The sequence below is a fragment of the Neophocaena asiaeorientalis genome, unplaced genomic scaffold (genome assembly GCF_003031525.2).
Source record: "Neophocaena asiaeorientalis asiaeorientalis breed wild unplaced genomic scaffold, Neophocaena_asiaeorientalis_V1.1 scaffold364, whole genome shotgun sequence".
In the NCBI taxonomy this organism is placed as follows: Eukaryota; Metazoa; Chordata; class Mammalia; order Artiodactyla; family Phocoenidae; genus Neophocaena; species Neophocaena asiaeorientalis.
This window is the reverse complement of record NW_020172457.1, coordinates 4,872,357-4,890,085: the sequence shown is the minus strand read 5'-3', so window position 1 is coordinate 4,890,085 and position 17,729 is coordinate 4,872,357. Positions and strand designations below refer to the sequence as shown.

The 17,729-nt window shown below is 42.6% G+C and overlaps 1 long non-coding RNA gene across 2 annotated transcripts in view; it reads right to left on the bottom strand.

Annotated features, from left to right (window-relative positions):
* The window catches only part of LOC112394946 (uncharacterized), a 234,659-nt gene that overhangs the window by 26,804 nt on the left and 190,126 nt on the right, over positions 1-17,729 (bottom strand). For both annotated transcript variants that reach the window (XR_003002255.1, XR_003002256.1), the window contains one exon: positions 1,246-1,361. This is a non-coding gene — a long non-coding RNA (uncharacterized LOC112394946). The remainder of the gene's footprint in view (positions 1-1,245; positions 1,362-17,729) is intronic.

Below are 17,729 nucleotides of genomic sequence, written 5' to 3'. Positions count from 1 at the left end.
AGCCAAAAATACATGCCTTTCATGAACTATTAGTAATTATATTATTTTTGCTAGAATATACTGCTACCTTCCATACTTGTGTTTTAAATAACATTACCAAAAAGATCACTTAATTATGTCAAAATCGAAACTGCCTTCATGTCATTAAGTTGCAAAAATCTATTCTGTCAAAATATATCTTAAATCTTAACTTTCATTGCTGACTACGGGTTATGCTATCTTTTATAACTATCACCGCACCTAGTGTATTTTCTACAGGTCAACATAAAACGTAGCATAAATGTGCCTGGAAAAAAATGCTCTTTAAAGCGTTTACTTGGATTAAATGCCCTTCAGAAATTGAGAAGCAAACACTAGTAAAAATCAGAAACTGCTGTCATCCGTACTCACCACTGAACAGCCACACAAAGGGTCTCCAAGCACAGGCCAGACCTGTCCTGGAAGCAAGGGACTGAATTCCATCAGGAGAACAAGCAAGTAGAAACAGCAAGGGGCAACACTACCTTTCTCCAGCTCATCTTATTTGCAGACACACAGACTTTGGAATCCTCCTGGACTCACAATGAAAACCACACTAGGTTGTTTTCCCCAATTCCTATGAAATGAGTCAGTAGGTCAAACAACTTCTCCGCTCAGGAGACAGAACAATTTCTGAAGCTGCACTCACTGTTTCCAGGAACTGGATTCCCTCTCTTTGCCCCCTCGATAAAAGTGCTGCCCAATAATCCATGGAAAGCCCACCGGGTTCTGGGTGAGACACATCGCAGATACTGCCAGAAGGTTAGTCTTTTTCATGGGGTAGTTTCCCCTTGTGAATAGTCAGGAGGACAAAAATCCAGTTAGGAGTAACACGTGGATGAAATTTCTTCACTTAAAAAGAGTTGGCGTAACTTTTTCTCTGTTGAAACCGCGTAGTCATTTCTTTCTTTCACACAAGAAGATGGAGTGATACTTAAAATACAGAAGAGAAGTAAGTGCATCTCTAAAAGCCCCCCACAAACTGCTTCCTTCTGTAAAACATCTTTCCTCCCTCCAAAGGACTAGTATATTCAAAAGATTCAATGATTATGCAATTAACCCATGCTCTGAAAAACCTTTCACAGGCTTCCATGAGTCCGGCAGCTCCATCCATTAAACCATACAAAGCAGAAGTATTTAAGAGCTTGCTAGCAGTCCTCTGAATCCACGACTCAAGAGGATGAGCACGGGGTTAGCAATAATCTTCAGAATCCACCACCTACTCACCGCACGTAACATTTCTTGTAGTTAGCGACCTTCTGCGTAGGAGATCACCAGCTACCGGCAATGAATCCGTAATTCCAAGGACTCACACGTTCAGGCAAGTATATGGATGTGTATCTCTAAATACAAGGACAGAGATCTTCTGTGACAGTGCGTCAGGAGGAGACTGGAAATACTTTTGCTTTCTGTATTGAGAGTACTTTCTTTCCTTTTAAAGAGGAAGTTTCGTTTTGGTCTTGAGAAATTCTCTCTGATAAAACCACCAACTGAAAACCTGCCATTATGAACGAGGGATTTCACAACCTTCATTCCAAAACACTGTGGCTATTCATTTCTGGAAGTGATTCATTGCAAAAGAATCGTCTTTGGCGGCGGAGGGAGCACTAATTTTTAGAAGACAGCCCGCCCTCTGAGAAGTGAGCAGAAACCTCAGAAACGGCGGCAGCCACGTGCCTCGCTGACCCCCCGTCACAGCTCCCTGAATCACCATCCACCAAGATGACGCGCGATGACCAATTTCCTCTTCTAACTCCCTCAGTACACAAAAAACTCTTTGGTCTGTACACCCTGAATATTCCCGGGCTCTGGCAGAAAGGTTCAAATAAATCTGGGAGGAGGGCAGCAGCACTGTCAACCTGTCAACGCTCAGTTGCTGGCGAGTAACCAGCATACGGATTCTCACTTCCTGTGAGTACTTCTAAAAGAGCTTATGATATTTCCTTTGGAAAAAAAAAAAGTGGGGAGGAAAGCAATACAGGGAGGAGAAGTAACTCCAATGAGCATTCAAAGCTAAAAGCATGCAACGCGATCGCTGTTTACCAGCCACGCCTAATTTTAATTTGGTTTTTCAACCCCTGTGTAATTAAGACAGCCAAGAGAGAACAGCATCAGGAGAAAGAAAAAAAAAAAAAGACATTTCACAAATGCTTAGACCTTCAGTGCGCGTGACCAGAAAAGTAATTTTAAGATTCAAGTGAACCAATCTGAAGCTGCTTAGAACATTAACCCTTCAAGGAAAAAGAGCTATTTTCGTTTGTCCCTACATTTCGAATATGGAAATCACCTTCCCCACTGGGCGCTGAGACACTGAAGACACAGCCTCTGAGTGCCATCCCCGGGGTTTGGGAGAAGAAGGAACATTTTCAGATTTGTCTGTGATGGGGGCAGAAAAACACCTATCTCTAACACCCCCTCACATTAACAGTGACCACGTGATTTTCGCACCAAAGCACCCCTTGAAAACCGACCACGAAGGGCTAAGATGTGACCTTTTGTATTTCTCTTGGCTTTAACCAAACCTGATCACTTAGAGAAGAGTAGAATTTCTTGATAACTGGGCAAACTAAGAAAAATTGCTTTTATCCCATCTTAAGGAGCATCAGTGTGACACAGCTCATTTTCTGAAGAGACTTGTAGACATTTTGCTAAATGAGGAGCTTAAAAAAAAAAACCTGTCCTTTATTTTCAGGCTGTTTATGTGCTTCTATCTTGGGTGGGAATGGTGGGGTACGGGAGCAGAGGAGTTCATGCAGGCAGAAAGAGAAAAACACGAGCTTCCACTTAATGGGACTGAAGAATAAAAACAAACAGATCCAATGTGTTCATGTTATTTGTTACATGGCACCGCTCAGCCCTCAATTTCTAATGTGGTGATACCTTCTACCCCAGCTCCTGTATTTCTCATTTTTGAACACTCAAGATAAACATAAAGAATACATGTGAAAAATTTTAATAAACCGTCTGTGTTTCATTCTCTGGAAGGAAATTTTCACGAATGTGAAATGTTTTCACAATTTTACCAAAACGGATACTTTAAAAAGAAGAGTATGGAAACCATATGCATGGTGTGAATATAACCTTCAAATTGAGGATGAGTAAACAACAGCACCAATAAATGTCCTTAAGGATTTGATCCAAACCAACACTACTACACAACAGTCATCCCTCTGGCCTCACTCCCAAGACCTCATCACGAACTTGCTCAATGTAAAGAGGACCTCTCTGTATGATGTCTAAAGAACAGGAACCCTAGAGGGAGTGCAGTTTTAAATATCTACAGCTTTAAAAACTCCTATTGAGGGCCTCCCTGGTGGCGCAGTGGTTGAGAGTCCGCCTGCTAATGCAGGGGACACGGGTTCGTGCCCCGGTCCGGGAAGATCCCACATGCCGCGGAACGGCTGGGCCCGTGAGCCATGGCTGCTGAGCCTGCGTGTCCGGAGCCTGTATTCCGCAACGGGAGAGGCCACAACAGTGAGAGGCCCGCGTACCGCAAAACAAAAAAACAAAAAAAAAAACTCCTATTGATACTGAGCTTGGTGAATGATTAGAGGCCAGACACTTCCTCAAATGTCAGAATATCTAATTTCCCCTCCCACTGTGTCACGTTCATACACATGCTCCAAGTTCTCAAAGCTTCTATGCAGTTTGTTCCTGTTTCAGACTGTGCCTTATGAAAGTTCCTCTTAAGTCCTGGGTGGCCAATGCAGAGGTTTCAAAAAGAGAAAGGAAAAGTAGAACAAAACAGAATAAAGATCATAAAAATACATGCGGGGACAGTATGGAGAATATGAACCCAACCCACGTGGCTGCTGCTGAGAAGCTGTTGCCCTCTAGGAACTCCTGTAAGTGGGGGAGGCTGAGGGGACTATTTCTAAGGGTGGGTATTCAGAATGTGATTAAGCTACAGGAACTATCCAGGTCCTGCTCTAATTTGCTACGCTGTGGACATCCTGCAATCCCAAGTTCACAGAATCAGTGTTTGCTCTCCAGACCTCTGGGCCCATTGTCCCCCCATCCCCCCCAAACAAAACAAAACCCTGTCACAAATGTTCTTCACAGCTAACGTTTGCTCAAAGTTTCCTTTTAAACAACGGAAAGGAGTGCACTCTTTAGTGGCCCTTTTATAGAAACGTTGGGGTGTGGCCTCACACAGGAAGGGCACCAGACCCAACGCGGGAAGTCAGGAGGCCTCGCGTGGAGTTCCGCCTCTTCCCCCGGTGATGCTTTGCTCTGGTCCAGATCACCCAGCCTCTTTCAGCCAGTTTGTCCATGGTGACAGCAACCTGACTACAAGGGCCGGTTTAGGCACCTACACGGATCTACTCATTCGATCCTCACAGCAACCCTACAAGCTCAGTTCTCTTGATTATTCCCATCCTACAGATAAGGACACTGCCTCAGGGGCTTTACGGGTTTGACCACGGTCACACAGTCGGCAGGTGGTGGAGCCAGGGTTCAAAGCCAGGGAGCCTCCCCTCGATCACTCTGCTCGGAGCCTTCCGTCAGCACGTCTGCCCGCCACGCCAGGCTGTGGTGCGTGTTAGGTAAAGCCGCCCTGAAAACTACTACTCGAGGCAGATTTTTACTCATGTCACATGCAAATATATTCTCCGCAGAACTGAAAGAAAACTAATGACAACTAAGTACTGCTAACTCTAACACATCAGTTTGTTCTCTGAGAACAGCTTCATATAATTTGCAAACTACCTCTTTGCAAAATTTGTGACACTGAGTTTTGGAGGCAGAAGGGATCTAGAGATCCCTTCAATCAGAATGGTGGAGTGAGGATCCCCGGCACAGAGGCAAGGTTTGCCCCTCCATCACAAGGTGCTGCACCACTGCCTCACAGCCGCCCGGAACTGGGAAGCACTTCTTGAGTATTATTTTGATCTGTCAGGCATTCATTCACTCATGTGACGCATGCATGTGTAACATCAGTCCTCAGAAATGGGTCAGACATTTTCTTCTCACTACAAGCTCCTCAGGCTTTAAGAAGAAAAGAGAAAGATGAGGGAAATCAATCTTTACGTCCTATTTTTTCTTCTTCTTTTTTTAAGTCAGGGAAACACAAAGCCTCTGTCAAAGTTCTCCTATGATGAACATAACTGAAGTTCTATCCAAGTCTTTCTTTTCTTTGTAAACTTGCTCATTTGCAGACCTGATGCTAAACAAACTATCTTTCCCATGTGCTTATGGAACGTGGAAACCAGAGGAATTGGAAGCTGGGGGCTCCTTGGCTTCGATGGTGATTGATAATTTGGTCATTTACTTTTGAAGGAAAAGTAATTTCCTACTTAGGGTATTCAAACTTTTCATGCTATTTATTCTATAACGTTTGGCCTTATTATATTCACACAGAGTTTTTTTAATGGTTCCGTGTCATATTGGGTCACAACGAAATACCCGAAAATACCTCATCCTAAAACAAAGACATCTGTTGACAAGAAAACTTAAGAAGAGAAAGAAATAAGACCACATTCTGGTTTTGTTTCCCCTTCAGAGAGCAAAGATTCTGGGAAATTTATGTACGTTAAATTAATAAGCGGGCACTTTTCCCCCCAAAGATTTATTTGGCATGAAAAGTTACTTCCTGTAATCATAAAATCAAATGTTATTTACTCCTGTCATAACCATTCACATACTTCCTGTCATAAAAACTTGAACTTGGCTGGAATATTAAATAAAACATGCAAAAAACTACAGGTAGGAAGTGACTGTATAAATATATATTATGCTAAGTTCATAGTCCAATCTAAGAAACGGACGAATCACCTCTTCTTGGAAAAACTAGTATTATACTTTATCATCTTGGCTGACTAATCCCACAGAATGAACTTGGAGGGTAGAAAGCTTTCTCTATTTGCTGAGCTCAATCAATAGTTTTAAGGTGGCTTCAGGATGCCTCCCAGGGGTACCGTATGTGCATCGGGCTGCAATGTTCTTGAGGAGTTCATGGCCCAGAGTTAGAATCGTGAAGAGTCAAAAACTTACACTGGGTAGATGCGCACATTTTAAACGCATGCCCACATTTTTCTTTGATGGCTGCGTATTTCTAAAAGAAAACAAGCTTCTAAATTCCTAGGCTTCCGTGTGTCTGGTGGGAAAAGCAGAGCCAGTGTACACATACAATGATAGAAGAAAGTGTGTGTGAGCAGATTTGTTTACAAAACAGGGCCCAGCAAAGTCTGTTTCTCCATGCCACAGCAGGATCCATCCAACAAAACAAACACACAGACACAGAAGAATCTATGAGAATAGCTCTTCTTTCTGATGAAGGTATAACAGTTTGTAATTATAACTGAGCCGTAAGTTATAATGTGGCTTAGTCCTGAATTGGGAATATGTCAGAAAATCCAGTTTAACACACGCATGTGCGCGCACGCACACAGAGGTGTGTATACTTCTCTACAGCACAATGGTTTCAACGGTCCTTCTTTGGCATTAGAATCTCAAAGTTATTTCTTCACACAGGCGTCTTCTCCTACCTTCAATCCTACATACTTCCATCTGGACAGGGTGGTCCTTTCAAACTCATCAGGAAACAACAAAACCAACAACGTCTATTTGTCTTAGCTTAATTAATTGTACGGCCATAGGACCAGGCTTGAGAACTTGGACCCTAACCCTTCTTCAGGGAGCAGAGCTGAGCCAATCGGTCGCCAAGTCTAATCAGCGCTTGTTTCCAGTGACTGCTGCCTTTGTCCTCTCCCGCCCATTCCCGATTCAAAAAAATATGTCGGACCTTTATCACTTTGTTCCTGGACAACTGTGACAGCCTTTTTAATTGTTCACTTGCCAACGAGCAACTGCGTGGCAGAAGAACACAGTAAAGGGTAGGAGGATTGGGTTCTGGGTTTGCCTCTGCCAGATGCAAACCATGTGGTCCTGAGAAATGTGTATGTGGTTTCCTTGGAACTTGGTGTTCTCATCTACAGCATGAAGAAAATGGTTATCAAATGATATGATCTAATCTGGGACATACACAGTCACCAAATATGACGTTCTGAAACTTAGTTTCCTCAGGTAAATGCACACCTTAAAAATGTTCAGTGACTTGGCTAAAGTTTAAGTTCTTCAGCCTGAGCTGAACGTGAAAGTCTCATAAAACGTACGGCACCACACAACGGCAACAGTGACCCTAACAGGGATCATTTCTTGAGCTACATGCACTATGCATTACCCAGGAATTTTGTATATGTGGGCTCTAATCCCCATGACCACTCCACAAGGTTGGTTTTATGACTCTACATTACACACCAAGGATCTGAGGTTCTGCGAATAACTCACCCAAGGTTATAAAATCTATCAAGTGCCAGGAATGGCATACAAATCTACATGTGGTTGATTATAAAGCCCACTAAGCCATACTGAGTGCTTTAAATGTACCATGTAACTACCTGAATGATCATTCTCTGAGTCCCTGTAGTTACCAGGATGCAAAAGGAAGCACCGATCATCAGAATATAAACAACAATGACAAAGTGATCACTTAGTGTTAACATCAGTATCTATTCCTGCTCACTTTCGTGGCTGCTCAGTACTACAGAATAAAAATGCAAATACAATGTAGTTCACTTGTAACAGAAACTGCAGTTTTACACATAGCTGATAAAAGTGATGCTGGGGAACTGCCTGAGTCACACACAGTCACTGACAAATAAGGATCAAAGGGAGTTTGAACAGTTAACAACTGAGGAAGCAAAAGTCAACAGATATGATTACACGAGAGGTAGGCTCTTCGAGAGAATGGCTTGTGTATCAAAAGATCAAGCGAGGTCCTTGGGGAAATTAAATGCTTCTAACAAAAATCACCCTCTTTATGATTCTGCCACAGAAGTGAACAATCTTTGGTCTAATAGCCTATTGTTTCATCATAGTCCAAATTTCTGTTGTATAACGTAAAACAAACTGAGATTCAACTTTTCTTAAACTTTTCAAGACTTAATCCCAATAAAATCTTCTTTTAAATTTTACTGTTTAAAATATCCGATTCAGTTTTAAGTCAATTCTCTAAAAGTAACAGTTTTCTCGGAGCTGTTATCTTCAGATAACAAGGACCTCTTGAAATGGGAATAACAGAAAAAGGAAGAATAAAATAATTACTGACATGCAGATAGTGGTGAACAATAAGAGAACTAATTCTCCAGCCCACAAACGGGAAGTAATGCCCTAGGTTTCCTCTCATTGCAAGATTCTCAGGCTTACCCAGCCCAAAGCACCCATAAAGAAGACCTGCTCGTCAGCTCCATGCCCTGGTCCCACCACTGTATCTATAGTGGCATAGATACGGCATTCATATGGCATCAGGCTAGCCTCTGGGCAAGTCTGATTGTCTAGGCAAAACTAGACCGCAGTCTAGTAAACTGTGTAAATTCTAACTTTACAAGATCCACTCCACCTATTCTATCTTTATCTAGTTACCTGAAGATCTCTACTTTTTTCCCCAGAAGACAAGAGTTTATAAACTGGAAGAATTTTGTCTTATGATAATTCAAGTTATAAAGGCCTCAACGCGTGTCAAGATCCCGCCTGACACGTGTATATACACCTCTGTATAAAATTAAATGGTTTTGGTTTCTGCAAATATCCTTCAATCAAGCGTTCAGAGAAGGGTTGTTTTGAGAAAGATTTAATGGGATTTGTAACATAAAACCTCAAAAGCGTATTATTGACTTAACCAAGACAATGCTGGAATACAAAATGTGATTGCTGTGCTTTTTCTCGTAACTGTCATGTCCGCCTCCAAGAATCTAATAAAATAATGTTGTCTCTGATGCCAGAGAAACTCAAGAAGGCACGCCCTAGGGAGACTGAGTCTTAAGTCGGTGAATTCTGAGGCATGTAAGTAAGCGATCAGAACGTTATTAGTGAGCTTTTGGCCTTGCAAGATTGTTGTCTGCTGTAGGGATCTTGGCTTGTTGCTAAACAGAGAGCGGTTTTGTGATACTTTGAAATAGCTCCTTCTCTCTGAAAAGCAAGAGGTGTTACTCTTCATAAGGAAAAATCCAGAGCCTGCGATCTACACCTTATAGTAGAGATTCTTTTTCATATACACGCAGAGGCTATACAAGCACAAAAATGCACCGTGAGAAGTTAATATGTAAGTAAATACAAGAGCTTTCTAGAATTCAGAAATCTGAAATTGGGGAACAGGGTGAGCAGAAGTGGGATGGGAGGAACCAGTGGCAGTTCAGCGGTTTTGAACTTCTGACTGTGATTCCGGAAGATTTTTAACACAGCACTGGTTTTCCAAAAAGGGTTTTGTAGCACTGACCCCAAAGGCCAAAGGCAGCACGTAATGTCGCTGTTGCAGTGTACGTTAATGAAGGCCGTTGTGAACGATATGCTCTCAAAATTTTAAGACTACACAGAAGCTGCATATGCAAGCAGATAATGCAGAGCAATGCTGCAGCTCCATTTACAGTCCTCGGGCGCAGTGAAGCCTGGGCTTCAGAAGCTCAGGGTGGAATGCTTGCTTTGGAGAGCATTCAACGGAGAGCATTTGGTTTCCTCCATTTAACCAGGTCACCCAGGCATGGAATGCACAGCTCTGCCAGACAGAGAGCGTTGTGGATGCCTGAGAAACAACGGCTTGTCCAGGCTACTGATGCGAAGAGAGGCCACGGTTTCCTTTTTCTCTGCTTTAAATGGCAGCCTTGACGTCACAACAGCTAGGAACCGCTGGAGGGACAAATAAAAAGGCTCAAGCCAAGAGCGCCCTGCTCTGTTGCAGGGCCATATTCATCCCGTTCTGGTATCTTCTGTGGCTGCAGAGAGTCAGCAAGAGCAGAGGTGAATGGCTGGAGCTTAAAAACAGAGGCGGGCTCTGGGCTGATAAAACAGACCTTTGACCATGTTAATCATCACCTTCAAGAAACCTGGATGAACTACAGCTCTTGCATGAAGCTTGTTTCTGACCAAGTGGACTCCCCAGGGAATGCCTGGAGTGATGCTGTTCATGGTTCAGACCTCTGCATTTTCCCCGAAGAGCTGAACTTCCTGTATTTCAAAGCGGACCTCTTCTAAGAGGGACTGCCACAAACGTCCTGAGAGAGGCAAGGAGCTCAGGAGAGCAGGCAGACAGTTTTTGCAAGAGACTTATTTTCTTCTATATAAAAACATCCTTTAGGGATTTTATAATTTAAGTTCAAGCAATTAAACATGCACGTTTAGCACCCAACTGCAGGTGTTTGAACACATGGGTGAAAAATGTTCAGATGGCTGGCAGGCTTAATTCACCATTATCTAAAATGAGTTGTCTGTCTAAGTCATCACAGCAGTTTGAAAAGCATGATCTTTCATGTTTCAACCTTACCTCAAAATTATAAACTATATTTAGCTACGTGAGTGTCGGATCACTTACTTCCATTATAAATGCAATGCTAACTGTAGACATACCGGGCAGTCTGCAGGCAGGATCTGAAAGCATCATGCCACTGCTTTCATGGAACCGAGAACAGCTTTCGGTTGCCACAGGTTTACCCAAGTTCAGCCCTCTGCCTTTGAAGCAATAACAACTTTCACCAAACCCCAACCCTAGCCTAAAACCCACAGTGCTCGGGGTCCTTTGGGACAGCCGAAGCTCGAAAACCAGGAGCTGATGGGACGTCTTTGAGGTGTGTGTGTTGTAGCGGCACAACACACAGAGGGCAATGGAAACACCTGCTCTTATGACGTCTGTGCTCGTATTTAGAAGTTCAGCAGAAGGAACAACGCCTCTGAGCTACTTGGCCCCTTTTATAAGCTCTTTCTTTTCTTGATTTTTTTTTTTTAATATTTATTTATTTGGCTGCACCAGGTCTTAGTTGGCAGCATGCATGCTCTTAGTTGCAGCATGTGGGATCTAGTTCCCTGACCAGGGATCGAACCCGGGCCCTCTGCACTGAGAGCATGGAATCTTAACCACTGGACCACCAGGGAAGTCCCTCTTTTCTTAATTTGATGAGCACTCCCAAAGCATAACTTCCCTGTGGGTCATCGGGTCCGTCTTGTTTCAAGAGAATAATCTGCCATGAAGATATACTCACTTTCAAAGATAAAAGAGGGTATAATTCTGAAATAAAATTCTCATTTAAGACCTCCTACAACAGAGCACACCCCTTCTTGCCTTCAGGTTGTCTTGAACATCTCTCAACCTCTGTAGGTATCTGAGGCCTGTTTTGCAATCTGGTCTTTGGACTCAAATGATCTTTACCTGGGTAGAGAACAAATTCCATGCCTTGTTTCTGCTGTTTAAAGAAAAAAATCCAAGTATCTTCAGTGATTAAACAATGGAGAAGATACAGCAAAAATTATTTGTTAACTGCATTTTCTTTCAAATGACGGTCATGCTCAAGAGGTGAAACTTATTCTAGCTTTACCCTTGTTTTTATTTTATAAGAGCTTCTTATAGTTTAAGAACTGTAATTAAATTTCCTCAGAACTGATTTATTAAACTTAAGTTTTCAAGAAGAGAATGATGGGATTTCTTAATCTATTAAGTTTCCAAAAGGAAGACAAATTATTTTTATTCTAATATAAAAGATGAGAGACTGAAAAGGAAAATTTTTTCCATCTGTATTTTGATTAGAATTTTTTAATGCTCAAATTCTTGGTTATAAACCACAGTAAACAACCAGTCATTCATTAAGAAGCAACTATTGAAAAGGCGATATTTAAAGGAGAAAAAATAAAACATGATGTGATTAAAACCCCACGCACGTCTTCACTTCAAGGCAAACGCTGTGCCCATCTGGGTATTTAGAAGGTGCCAAATATCATTGGGATCTAGATTTAATTCATGTCATAAAGAAAGTACTGTGTTTAATTTGTTTACAAAAGACCTAGAACCTCATGGAAATGATGGTGGTGATATGGACATGAAGTGAACTCAACATTAAAATGAGGTACTGATTTTTAAATTATTTAAATATACAATCAGTCACAAACATGAACAAACTTTCAATGATCTAGTGTTCTACTCCTAATGAGAAAAGGTAATTTTAAAGATAACCTTCAGCTTTAATAGGTTTCTGCTCTAATTTTCTCCTCTGTTCGGAAATCTTCAAAGGTCAGTCAGTTTAAAAATCCTGGCTGCTTTTAGTCAGAAGGGCCAAAGAAGAAGAGACAAGGTCTGTCCCGAGGGGACTCAAAGATGGATTGTGAGAATTTAAACCCTGGACATGTTACTTGAACTGAAAGCACTGTCTTTGCTCGCTTTAGTGGTGAGACCTTGGGAAGGACCCGAGCTCCAGAGCCCTCTCTTCAGGTGACAGGAAGTACGAAGTGCACTGACCCCAGCAGCTCCCAGCACATGTGCAGAGGTATCCACGTTCAGAAGTTAAGCCTGAGCTGGCCGACCTGCCGGCCAGGGTGGCCACCCTCAGCGGGGCGGTGGCTTTCCTTCCACGCTCTCTTGCCCGCTGAGTCTTACATGAACAGCAGACCCGATCCCTGATTTCAGTCTAAGGACACTGATGGGAATTTTCCATGAAATCATCTTTAGGAACAGACAGCTATCATAAATACCACAGAAATGAGCTCTCCCTTTCCAAATTCCTCTGAAAGCGGCAGAGAATATGTACAGCCTTGCTCTAAACTTATTTGTAACAAATAAAATAAAATAAAAGCTTCTCCTCCAGGTTATTACAACTCAACCAACGGTCATCAGCCAACCCTATAATGCACACACGAGACATCGGTTTTCACAAATTGTCTTTTGTGCTTGTTAGGAAAAACTAACTTTTATCTATCTATCTATCTATCTATCCTTTACCTATATGGAAACAAACTCATAATACTAATCTCCAACAGTGATTCCGTAGTAGGTAGCTTTATAAAACCAGTCCCCCCCCCCTTTTTTTTTTGGCCATGCCTCGTGGCATGTGGGATCTTCCCCAACTGGGGATGGAACCTGTGCCCCTGTAGTGGAAGCACGGAGTCTTAACTACTGGACCGCCAGGGAAGTCTCTAAAACCAGTCTTTATGCCTATCAATCTACCCTCCAATAGGTGACAACAGAACAGCTCCGTCACTCTCCTTAATTTCTAATATGTACACGGAGAGGCAAACACAAGGTTTTATTGAGACTCTTACTGTACATGCTTCTTTTCTTCATAGCACATCATAACCTGCAGTTGCCTTTGTGCATTTGTACACTGCCTGTTTCTTCCACTAGTCTGTAAATTCCACGAAGGCAGGATTAGTGTCTGTGTTTTCCTTATATAAACACCGTGGGATGGATGGAAGGAGGGTGGGGAAGGGGTGTGGAGGGAAGAAGAAAGAAGTAGTAAGAGGAAGAAGGGAGGGAGGGAAGGAAAGGAAGACAAGAGTTGCAACAGCAGCTACACTGGTTTTAGCAAAGACAAGGAGTACTTCTTTTGGCATGAAATTAAAATTATTATGTATGTGACACGGAGGCACAAAAATAAGGAATAATTAGCTCCTAGATCTTTCATGTTTTATCTGTACAACAGCCACTACAGCAGGTAGCTCTGCTCACTGACTTCTCAGCTTATCTGTGTGTAAATACAGAGCTATGTTTCTTAAGTGAACAGTTTAAGAACTGTGACCAAGGTCCAGTATTTCTGCCCTTTTTATTCATTCAACATCTCTTGGAAACACAAAGCCCGATTTTAACTTTGGATATATCCATGTGAGGGCAGAACTAGCTCTCAAGCAACTCTTCTCATTTTTACCACCTACATAGAAATGTAGCTTCTGGTAAAGGATGCCTCTCAATGAGGAAATCGTTTACCAATAATAAGCAGGGTCACTGGGGGCAGAGGACAACATCAGACCTGACAGCTAGGAAGGCAGGTGGTGTCACTAGAGGATGCTCGAGACCCCTCCCGTCACCCGGCTCCAGGGGGAGCAATCCAAGGAGCCTTTCCTCGCAGCACATCCTATGAGGGTGTGACGGCACGGTCATCAACACAGGACTGTGGAGGGCTCGCCTGAGTTTACACAGCCCGTGACTGACAGAGTCAGGATGCAGCCCCAGGTCTTAAAGGCCGCGTCTGCTGCTTCATCTGGCCGCCAGGCTGCTCACTGCGCAGGCTCTGAACCGGCAGGGCCGCAGGAAGTGGCAACAAAATCATCTGCACCACAGAGAAAGTGTGAACACAGACAAGCCCAAACCGATCATCATAGTTTTGAAGCATCTTGTCTAGGAACAGTTACCGACAGGAAAGTTAACCTGCTGTGCCAAGCGCAGACCTAATCAGGTCCGTTTTTGCCACGAATGCCTAAAGCCCTTCTTTCAGGGCAGAGACGAACCTCGACTCCCATCATCTGTGGCTGCCGTGGGAATTACGAGAATTAAAAGAAATAACGCGTGCCCTTGTGCACCTTAACGCTGTGGGTCTCCTGCGAAAACTACATTCAAACCCAGCTCCCATGTGAACACAACCAGACCAGCCTTGGCAAGTCAGCTTTCATCTTGCTCAATCCTTTCTCTCAGTTTTTCTCTATCAATTTATCACAAGTGTTATCTGTTGAGGGTCTACAATACATCTAGCATTCTTCTGATGACAAAATAAAAAAATCACTCCCTGTACCCTCTGCACTCAAGTACTTTATGATTCAGATTTTGTTCTCCCTTCTGGATGCCTATAATTTCTTCTTGACTGACTAGGGTTTAGAAAACATGGCACGTTCACAACCGTAGGGAGTTAACTGCACGGCACCCATCACAGAGCAAGAAAGGCAAGAAAGGTGTTAGCTCTGACTGCTGGGCTAATTCACCTGGGTCCTGACCTGTATCACCAATGTCCCAGGAATGTAACCTTCCCCATCACACACCCGATGGCAAGCAGCTGTGACATGCTGATTCTGTGGGTAGGACGTCATGCGTTCCAGGTTCATTTGCAAGAGTATTTCCAGGTCCAACTGCCGCCTCGTGGCCACAGCAGAGGTCCTGACCCCTTCAGCCAGCTCCACTGGGCGATGGAATCAAGGCCAGCGATCTATGATCTAATCCCAGTGCCAAGGTGAGTTTGTCAAAGGCCCTGAGAGCAAATTATGTTTTCCCTGCCTGGGGCTTGGTTTCTGTGCTTTAAAAAGGATTCTCAGTATTTACTGCAGTAAAATTAAGCACTTTCAAATTTCGGCCAGATCCCCTGGAGAAATACGGTTTATTAACACAGAACAAATGCAGTGCCTGGAAGGCAGGAGACCCGGATCACAGTCCCTGGCCCACTACTGATTCACTGGGTGGCTTCAGGCAGGGAACTTAAATCAAGTGCATCATTTGAAACGGGCACAGAGTGGACACTTGGCAGGTGGGCAGTGCCCTGTGAGGTCTGAGGCTGGTCCGGTGGCACAACTAAGTCAGTGCAGACGAGGCCCTTTGCCAGGGCCCAGGGCCTTGAGTGCTGTTTTGTAGCTGGCTCAAGGTGGCCATGCTGAAATGTGACCATAAAATTTTTGAAAGCTTGAAGCTGAAGGAACTGGTTGAAACCTGTCCTTGAAATGAGGGGCAGTCCCACATATTAGGTAAGAGCACAGCTTTTGGAGCCAACTCTGTGGATTCGAATCCTGAGTCTACCATTTTCGAGCTTTAGTTTTCTCGTCTGTAAGGTATGAATAAATACCATCTACCTGTCACAGGCTGTTGTGAGGATTAGATGCGTTAATTCTTGTAAAGTAAACACTAGGTGAACATTAGCTATTAGCTAAAAGTTAACAAGGTATTAAAATCAAATGTAATAATTTATTAAGTATACATTTTTTCAGCTTCCAAAGCAGATTTATAGAGAGTTCCAGTTGTAATGAATGAAACTCCATGAGAGAGGTAATAATAAAATACCTAACCTTCTACACCCCTATAGAGTTTGCAAGACACTTTCCCCTGTTTTCTTTGAGGTTCATATTCTCCTCATTTATTCTTTTACAAGTCACACTTCAGCAAAGTAACCAGGCAGACTGGAAAGACCAGAAGCAAAAAGAAAGATAAAAACTTTTTTTTAAATAAAAATCTCAATCCATAGGTTCAATAGCATTCCAGAAACGGCTGGAGAAATAATGCTTTAGAGGCCATCTGCATGCTGGTATCTCCATCTGAGACCTCTCCCCTGAAATACAAACTTGATTATCCACTTGCCAAGTCAACATCTCCACTGGAATTGCAACAGGCATCTCAAAGTCAACATGACTAAAATAGAACTCCTTCTTTTTCTCCCCTCTCCCCATAAACAAGATAATGGGTAAACTGTGATACGTTCACACCTCTGGAACACTGCAGCAATGTATACAGGGGAACTGCAGCTATACTCCCAAAAACATGGGTGACTTTTATAAATATAATACGGGGGAGAAACATAAGCTACAAAAAACTACACATGGTGTGACACCATTTTTTACATATCTCAAAATACCTTTAGCAACGCACATTTGTGTGATAAGATTTATATGTTTGTTTAAAATAAATCGAGAGAATTAAAAACACAAATTTCAGAATTGCAAGGAAGGTGGAGAATAGTGGGAAGGAAGTTCACAGAGGGATCCAGAAGCATCTGTAATGTTCTAGTTCTTAAAGTAGGTGGTGGGTCACTGGAGTACATTTTTTAAAACTGTGCTTTAGAGCTTACGTGTATGTTATGCATAATCTTTTGTATATATCAAATAATCAACAAATTAAAAAGACAGAAATACAACCTGTAAAAATGAACTGTGCTGAAAGTTAATACTTTAAAACAAACTAAGCAGTGAAGGAGAGTAAATCTTGCTAAAAATATGAAGAAATTAATGTATACTAATAAAGTTGGGTTATAGAATATAATTATTTTTACAAGGATGAATAAAACACATATGTAATACATGGATCAAATGCCAAGGGAAAAAAATGACTAGGTTTAGAGGTCAGAACATATTTACTTATCGGGGATCTTTTTTCGCTAGGCTTTCTTTCTTAAAAACAAAATGGATTGATTGATATTACTTGTTTAGTGTTCCCTGTTTAGCAGGTGGACGATCCAAGGCCGCTAAGGATGAGAACATCTCCCTGTCCTGCCCGGGCTTGGGTCTCTCAAGGCTCGTCCAGGAGAAGCCCAGCACCTCACCTGGTGAAGGCCCGCGATTGTGGAGTTACCCTTCTCTCCCCCATCAGCACTGATAGCGGCAGTTTATTGTAGACAGACTTAAAATATACGCTTTCTTTTTTCTAGAGCATCTAAGTTGCAATTCTTAAAATGAACACAGCATCAGAGTCTATTTTTGAAGGAAGTGACCAAGCTCAAAGCAGCACTAGGCATGATGTGCCTTGTTTATTTATCTGTTCGAACAGGCAATGAAACAAAAAGAGGCCTGTGTATTCCTTGTGCTTTTCAAATAGGAACTGGATCTATCTGAATGGCCAGGGAGGAGAAGACAGTTTGATTTAGATTTGGCATGGGTTTAGGGGAAGAAATGTCTTTGTAACTGGTCCTAAATATTATGGCAACTTGGACTGAGTCAGTCTCCAAGGGAGAAGTCGCCACATGTTATAACAGAAGCCAGTGGGCTTGGCAAGGAAGGGAATGAAAGAATTACAATTAAAGCAACACCATTTTTCCACCATGGCGAAGATGCGCTGGCCAGGACCATGGCCTGTCCTCCTTTCCCATGGCTGATCAAACTAGGCACTGCCCTTTCAAATCAGTCTTTATCATCATATTCTGAAGAACACTAAATGCTGAGATTAATGTTAATTTCTAATGAATTCTTAAGGAGAACTTTTTCTTCCTCCTTAC